The sequence below is a fragment of the Echinops telfairi genome, unplaced genomic scaffold, assembly GCF_000313985.2.
Source record: "Echinops telfairi isolate 266 unplaced genomic scaffold, ASM31398v2 ScPeMD7_7469;HRSCAF=8507_1, whole genome shotgun sequence".
Classification (NCBI taxonomy): Eukaryota; Metazoa; Chordata; class Mammalia; order Afrosoricida; family Tenrecidae; genus Echinops; species Echinops telfairi.
The window spans coordinates 107,218,875-107,226,680 of NW_022111373.1; positions in this window are offsets into that span (position 1 = coordinate 107,218,875).

Sequence of the window (7,806 nt, forward strand, 5' to 3'; positions counted from 1 at the left end):
ATCAAGTGTAGTAAAATCTACAGTCTTGGAAACCAAAAGTAGGGTAGGCAGGAGTTGGAAGTGGCTCAGCGGCACTGAGGTTGCTTTGATTTATTCTCAGATGCAGAGTGTTGTGTTGTGTTTTGGTTTTGTTCTTTGGTCCTGACCGAGTCTTACGGGCAATAATGAGAACTCAGAAACCCCACAAACCAAGAAAGATGGAGCCACACCATTGTACATCAAAGTCCCTGGAGGAGGCAAATGAGTCCTTTAATTATTAGCTGACTGTTGCTTCATGGCAATACATTAAGTAAGATGAAAGAAAAATGCTTACTGGGTGATTCATTTTCTTGACTTGCAACCCACTGTGAAAATAGTATCAAAGTGAACCATCAAGCCTTTGTTCTCTCTGTCTGAGTAAAAATTACCAAACTTCTGGGCAAGTCTCTCAGATAGCTTCTTCTTCGTTGGCAAGGGCAGGCCCTGGCTTGCTCAGAGAAAGGGGTGTCTTTTTTCTCTGTGGCAATAAGACTAATGGCAGCCAAGCCGAAGTGCAGTGAAGGGAGCCGGAGGGAGAGGAGGGATCATTAGCAAACACCCTTCATCTGAAAACCTATCTTATCTTTAAAATTCATGCGCACCTTCTTAGCTGTTCACTTTGGCTCTTTATTTCTCAACACAAGATTCTCATGGGGCAACTGTGAAGTTCATGAGATGAAGATGATCTGATATTTAAAAAAGGAAAAAGACCCCCAAACAAACAACAAAACCCCCAGCTGTCATCAAGTCCACGCTGACTGATGGTGAGTGACTCCACTGGGGCAGAGTAGACCTGGGTTCTACAGCATTTCCAAGGTTGTGAACCTTTCCCCCCCTTTAACTCGTAAGTGTGGGTTAGCTGAGGACAGAGCAGATCATCAGTGTTGCTTTTGACAATCATACACATTTTGTTTCAATGTATCCATCACAATCCCCTCAATACTCCATCACTTATTCCACCTGCCCCCTGGGCTTCCTATTTCCATTCCCCCTTCTTTCCTAACCCACTGTTAGTCTGGGTAGACTAGAGAAACAAATACAAGGAGACTCATAAGTGTATAAGAAAGTGATTTATATATAAGAACAGTTGAATATTGAGAAAACATCCCAGCCCAGTCCAGATCAAATCCATAAGTCCGATATTAGCCCATATGTCTAATACCAATCTATAAAGTCCTCTTCAAACTCACAAAACACATGCAATGATGCCAAATGCAAGAAGATCACAGGCTACTGAGTGGGAAGTCTTGTGGATCCAGTGGCATTGTAAGCATATCAGCTTTGGCAGGGGTTTGTTCCACGTGGATTCTCCAGGTCCAGGGCTCTGGCTGCATCAGGGTAGGTCCATGTGGCTTCTCCTCAGGGATGTCTCACAGGGAGTGAGCAGAGTGAGTGTGTCTTCCACCTCCAAGGAGGAAATACTGGAGTTCCCAGAATCCTCAGGAGAAGGCCATTCCCACCAGAGACCTCATTGGCTATATTTTGATTGACAGGCTAGACTCCACCCCTATAATCTTAATCCTGAAATTGACACCAGATTATGTAACTACCACACCCACGGAACTTCAGCTTTGGGTAAATGTTGTCATTTCATTCTTACATGGTTGATGATTCTAAGACATGTATGAGTTCAGCACCAGATCTGAAGGGTGACTAAGGGGCATAGTCTCAGGACTCTCACCTGTCTCTATCAGTCTGTTCCCTTTTATGATTTTGAGTCTTCTTCCACATTGTTTTCCCACGTTGTCTAAGACCTTCTAATGTGATCCTTCTCAGAGCAGTTGGTGGTGGTAACCAGGAATCATCTAGCTCATCATTTAGGTGTTCGGCTTGTGAAAGCTAAGTTTGCATGGCCCATGGTCCACTGGATTAATTGTTCTCATAAGTCTTTCGATTTTTATCACTATTCTTTTCTCTAGACAGAAAGAGACCAATACATATGCCTTAGCTGGTTGCTCCCCAAGTTTTAGACCTCAGTTGATACTCATCACAATAGACTATAGAACAAAGTCTTTGTGAACGATGTCAATGCCAATTGTCCTGGAGTCCCCAGAAACCATGGCCCTTGCCCCCCTTGGCTCAATAACTCATTCTTCAAGGTGTTTGGTTATGTCTAAGAAGTTTTCATAACTTTGCTCCTGTATGCCCCAACACATTCATGAATATATTCGCAGCAAAGGTAAATACACATATGCAAATGTCCTCTGTTAAATGGATATACATTTGTGAGTATGCACCTACTCTCCTCCCATACTTGTGCAGCCTGAGTGTCTGTCCACGCATCCAATCATAGATGATCACTTCTGCAGAGTTGGGTATAGAACAGTATTTGCCTCTGTTGTCTTTACCTCTTGAAAACCTACCACTGTTGTCCGTCATCATCATTTTTGCCAACTTCCCTATTATTGTATGCTGCCTTCCCTTTACCCCAAGTTCACACTTGGCTACTCTCTAGCCCATTATTTCCCCTCTTTCTCTGCCTCCTTCTCCCTCCCACACCTAGTAAAACATGAAAGAATATTTCCAACAGTGTGAACATCTTTTCTCACCTTTTTGTAATAGTAGTATCATAAAATAAATATCCTTTGGTGATTGACTAATTTCATTCAGCCATTTAAAGAAATAACATATGAGCAAGAATCAATGGTATTGAAAGAAGAAGTTCAAGCTTCACTGACATATTTGCAAAAACAAGGGTACAGGACTCGATGAACTGTCAATCGAAATGTTTCAACAAACTGATGAAGTACTGGAAGAACTAATCTGTGCCAGGAACTTTGGCCAATGGACAGGAAGAGATCCACATTTTCATCCGTTTCAAAGAAAGGTGACGCAACAGAATGCTCGAATTCTAGAACAGCATCAGTGATATCACATGCAAGTGAAATCTTGCTAAAGATTATTCAACAATGGTTGCAGTAGTACATTGACAGCGAGCTGCCAGAGCGTCAGGCTGGATTCAGAAGAGGATATCTAGAATACTAGAAAGTTATTTACTTGTGTTTTATTGACGATGCCAAGGCATTTCACTGTGTGGATCATAACAAACTGTGGATAGCCTTGAGAAGAATGGGAATTCCAGAACACCTCCTTGTGCTCCTGCAGAAATGACACATGCATCGAGGCATCTGAGTGGACAAAACAAGGGAATACTGCATGGTTTAAAATCAGAAAAACTTCAAGAAGGGATCACTGAAGATAAGGGTGCTACAGCAAAGTGCGGAGAAGAAAGCAGATGGTGCCCATTCTGGTTAATGGTTGAGCACTTAACTATTTGCACCAGCCATGAACTCCTTACTTCACCTCACAGGCTCCTTTTCCTAGCCACTCAGCCCAGGTGTCCCCACCCATCACACACTCACCCTCCAGGATCAGTCCATAAAGTATGATGGATTCAATGATATTAAGTTATAGATCAGATCTTTTCACACTGCGTCTTTTGATTTGAGAATCCCTGACACCAAGGTCACAGACTGGAATGTTGGAATGCCTAGGAAGACTGAGCAGATGTTCCAAATCAGTAAAGTTGGGCAAACTCAAAAAACCAAACTCACTGCCATTGACTCAATCCTGACTCTTAGCAGCCCTATAGAACAGGGTAGAACTGCCCCAGTGAGTTCTTGAGACTTGTTTTTCTTGTAACTTTTTAAAAATTAAAGTTCTTGTAATTTTTTTAATTAAAATTTTTTTAATAAATCATTTTATTGGTGGCTCCTACAGTTCTTATAATAATCCATACATCAATTGTATCAAGCACATTTGTACATATGTTTCCATCGGCATTTTCAAAACATTACTTTCTACTTGAGCCTTTGGTATCAGCTCCTTTTTGCCCTCCTTCCCTAACTCTCACCCCCTCATGAGTCCTTGATAAACACTATAAATTATTTTCATACTCTGCTGTCTGCCTTCACCCACATTTCTGTTGTTCATCCTCCTGGGCAAGGACGGGTTGTATATACATCATTGTGATCGATTTCCCCTTTCTCTGCCTTATCCCCCTACCTTCCCCCTACTCTCATGGTATCGCTACTCCCATTATTGTTCCCAAGGGGTTTATCTCTCCTGGATTCCGTGTGTCAAGAGCTCTTAGCTTTACCAGTGTACATGCTCTGGTCTAGCTGGACTTGTAAGGTAGAACTGGGGTCATGATAGTGGGTGGGGGTTGGGGAGCATTAAAGAACTAGACGGAATGTTCTGTGTTTCATCACTGCTATGCTTCACCCTGACTGGTTTGTCCCTTCCTTCTGTGAGGGGATGTCCAATTTTCTACAGATAGGCTTTGGGTCTCCACTCTGACCCCCGCTCGTTCACATCAATATGATTGTTTTGGATCTTTTGATGCCTGGTACCTGATTCTGTTAGCACTTCATTATCACACAGGCTGGTGTGTTTCTTCCATATGGGATTTGTTGCTTCCCACTAGATGGCTGCTTGATTAACTTCAAGCCTTTAAGACCCCAGATGCTCTATCGTCTAATAGCCGGGCACCATCAGCCAGGCACCCAATTTGACTTCAGCGATCATGTCCGGAGAGACTGTAAAATTTGTATGGTGGTAGAAAGCCTTGTCTTTTTTTTTTTCCACAGCGAGGCCTATAGTTTTTAACTGCTGACCTTGTGATTAGCAGCCCAAGGCATAACTACCACACACCATCATGGCTCGTTGACGTTGGACAGGTGCTCCATAGTAATGCAATGGGGTGAGAGCAGTGTCAAGTCCACCACCATCAAGCAGTCTATGCTGATTGCCCTGCCTGTGCAGTTATGTTGGAAAACCAGAGTTTTAACGTCTTTAAAGGGGACTGGAATACAAGCTCTCTCATTCCCTCTCTCTCTCTCTCTGAAATCTCTCAATTTTTAAATTATCGAGCAAATAGTTTAAAACACACTGTGTGACTAAGTGAAATGGATGTTAGGCTACTCTGAAGACTCTCTTCTAGGTTTTATAGGAACACCATGGAAACCAAGGGTGTCCATAGTCCAATGTCAGGAGCCCTGGAGTGGGGCTATGATCCGCAACGTGGGAAGCTCGAAACCACCAGCTGCTCTGAGGTAGGAAGGCTGTGCTTTCTCCTCCTGTTAACAGTTAGGGTCTCGGAAACTCACGGGGGCAGTTCCATCTTGTCCTATAGGGGGCTATGAGTGGGCACTGAGCCAACCCAGTGAGTTGGTTGGTTGTTCGGATCTTGGATTACTGCTTATTATCCTCCTCTGGGTACAAACAGTTCAAGTCCTCCCAGAAGCACCTCAGAAGAAAAGCATGACAATCAGATTCTGAAAAATCCATTGGAAAGGTCACTGAAAATCCTATGGAGCACAGGTCTATTCTGACACATAGGGTTACCATGCCCTAGTGACACAGAGATTTATTCTCTCTTCTTCTTTTGTTTTTATTGTTTTTTATTGGATCAAAAGTTTTACTGTTTTAACAGTTTTATTGGCACGTCACATATCACACCATTCCAGAGTTCAATCATATTGAAATATGATGTCCTTTGCATCGTCCCTAGAGATGATTACATTCTCCCATGCAAGTCCTAGATGGCAGAGACTAAGAGGTAGGCTATGAACCCAGAAGTTGGGGATTAAGAATAGCCATCGGTGGCTGGGAAGAACGGCCTGGAAATGGACTAGCCACAGGTCATAGCTGTGACCCCGATGGGACAGTTCTACTCTGCACTCACAGGGTCACCACAAGACAAAGGGATTCAATGGCAACTGGTTTGGTTTGTCATAAAAATTCCTATAGTAATAAAAATTATAAAATCATGATGGCAACATAGGTTCAAATGTGCTTGATACAATTGATGTATGGATTGTTATAAGAGCTGTAAGAACCCCCAATAAAATGATTCATTTAAAATAAGTAAAAAAAAGGAGAAAGAATAATAATTTAAAAATAATCCTTGCCACTGAATTGATTCCAGCTCACAGCAACCCCTGAGGACAGAACAGGCCTGCCCATAAGCTTTCCAAGGCTCTGAGGCTTTACAGAAGCAGACTGCCCCGTCTTTCTGCCTCGGAGCAGCTGCTGGCTTTGAACCACGAGCCTTCAGCTTAGCAGCCAAGTGCTTGACCCTTGTAATACCTTGCTTTAAAAACTGCGCACCTTGATTTAAACATAATGGAATGGATGAATGATCATGACAATGATCATGATCACCTGTAAGGTGAGGCCCTGCCACCCCTCTCAAGATATTAAAAAAAGCAACGAAAGCTCACGGAACCCTGGGGGTGCAGTGGTTCTGTGTGGGATTGCTGGCCAGAAGGTGAAGCAGTTTGAAACCACCAGTCGCTCCCCGCCTCGGTGAGAGCTGAGGCTTTTCGGAAACACACCGGGACTGTCTACCCGGTCCTCCAGGCTTATTCGGAGTCAGAATACACTGGATGGGGTGCACTCTTCTTCGAAGGCTGACTGAAATTCAGAAAGCTGTCCCAGAGTGTCCTGATGGTCAGCCCGTGAGCAGGGAGACTGGGTACTGAAGTACAGCAGAAACGCCAAGCTCAGGAGGTAGCCAGTGAGCGGAGTCTCACTAGGGACACGGCAGAAACTCAGTTCCCTTCCTATTGAGACAGTCGCTTTATTTACATTTCACTTCTAAAACATAAATCTTCCCTTCTTCTCAGAGGGAGTCTGCTGAACGAACGAGGAATGGATGACAATACAGAATGGGACCATGCATTGAATCACAAGCAGGTGGCGCTGGACAGAAACAAAACAAAACGTTCTTCACCTTCTCAGAAATAACTAATTTAGGAAACAGTGCAGGAACACTCATGCCTATTTGCAGCTCCTGGCTTATTTTTAGGGGATTAAAAATATTTGCAAGTCAAAGCAGAAACTGTTCTTTTACTGCCTGGTAATTTTCTTTCGCTCTCCTGTAGGACCCGTTCTAAGAACCAGCGCACAACACCGTCGTGGTGGTTGGTGCCCTTTGGAAATGCTAGGAACCACTTGCTGCTCTTCAACGGAGCAGAACTCGACAAGGGCTCTCGTGTCAGCAGGCTGGAGGAGGATGGGGTGCAGATGTGGAAAATGGTGTTGCAGAACAGCAGCTTGGACTTTCACCATCGTAAAAAGTGCAAGTGGACTTGAAACCTGGACTCAGAGCCTCCCACATCCTAACACTAGACTAACTGCGAGGCTATACAGGCTCAGCATAAAAGACTTGCCAATCTGCATCTGAAAAGGCACGGTCCTGAAACGTCTATGGAGCAGTTCTACTCTGTGACACACGGGGCTGCCGGGAGCCAGACTCTATTTTATGGTCCTGGTTTTAATACTTTGGAGTGTTCCTTTCACACAATATAAGCCAGCGCTGAGAATGTTTACACACTGCCCAGCAGCGGAGTAAGCGAGGGGTGGTCTGGCAGGGGACCAGGGAGAAGTTGTTACATACACTAGCAAACAAATGTCAGTGAGCAATAGCAATCTAGACTAACGGAGTAAAGATTTTGTTAAAAAGAGCTTCATAGGTATAAAAAATGAACATGGGAGAGAGGTAGCATTTCAAACCACCCGGCGCAAGATCAAGGATCCAATATCAGTGCTTGAAGGGGGTGCAGTCCTCAGCCTTGCCTCATATCAAAAGCACCAGAGTTTATTACAACTGCAGAAGCCCTGAAGATAAACAAACGGCCATCTAGCTGAGAAGCAACAAAGCCCACATGGAAGCACACCAGCCTGTGTGATCATGAGGTATTGACGAGATTGGGTATCAGGCATCAAAGGCCCAGAACAAAAAATCATATCAATGTGAATGAGGGGGAGTGTACAGTGGAGACC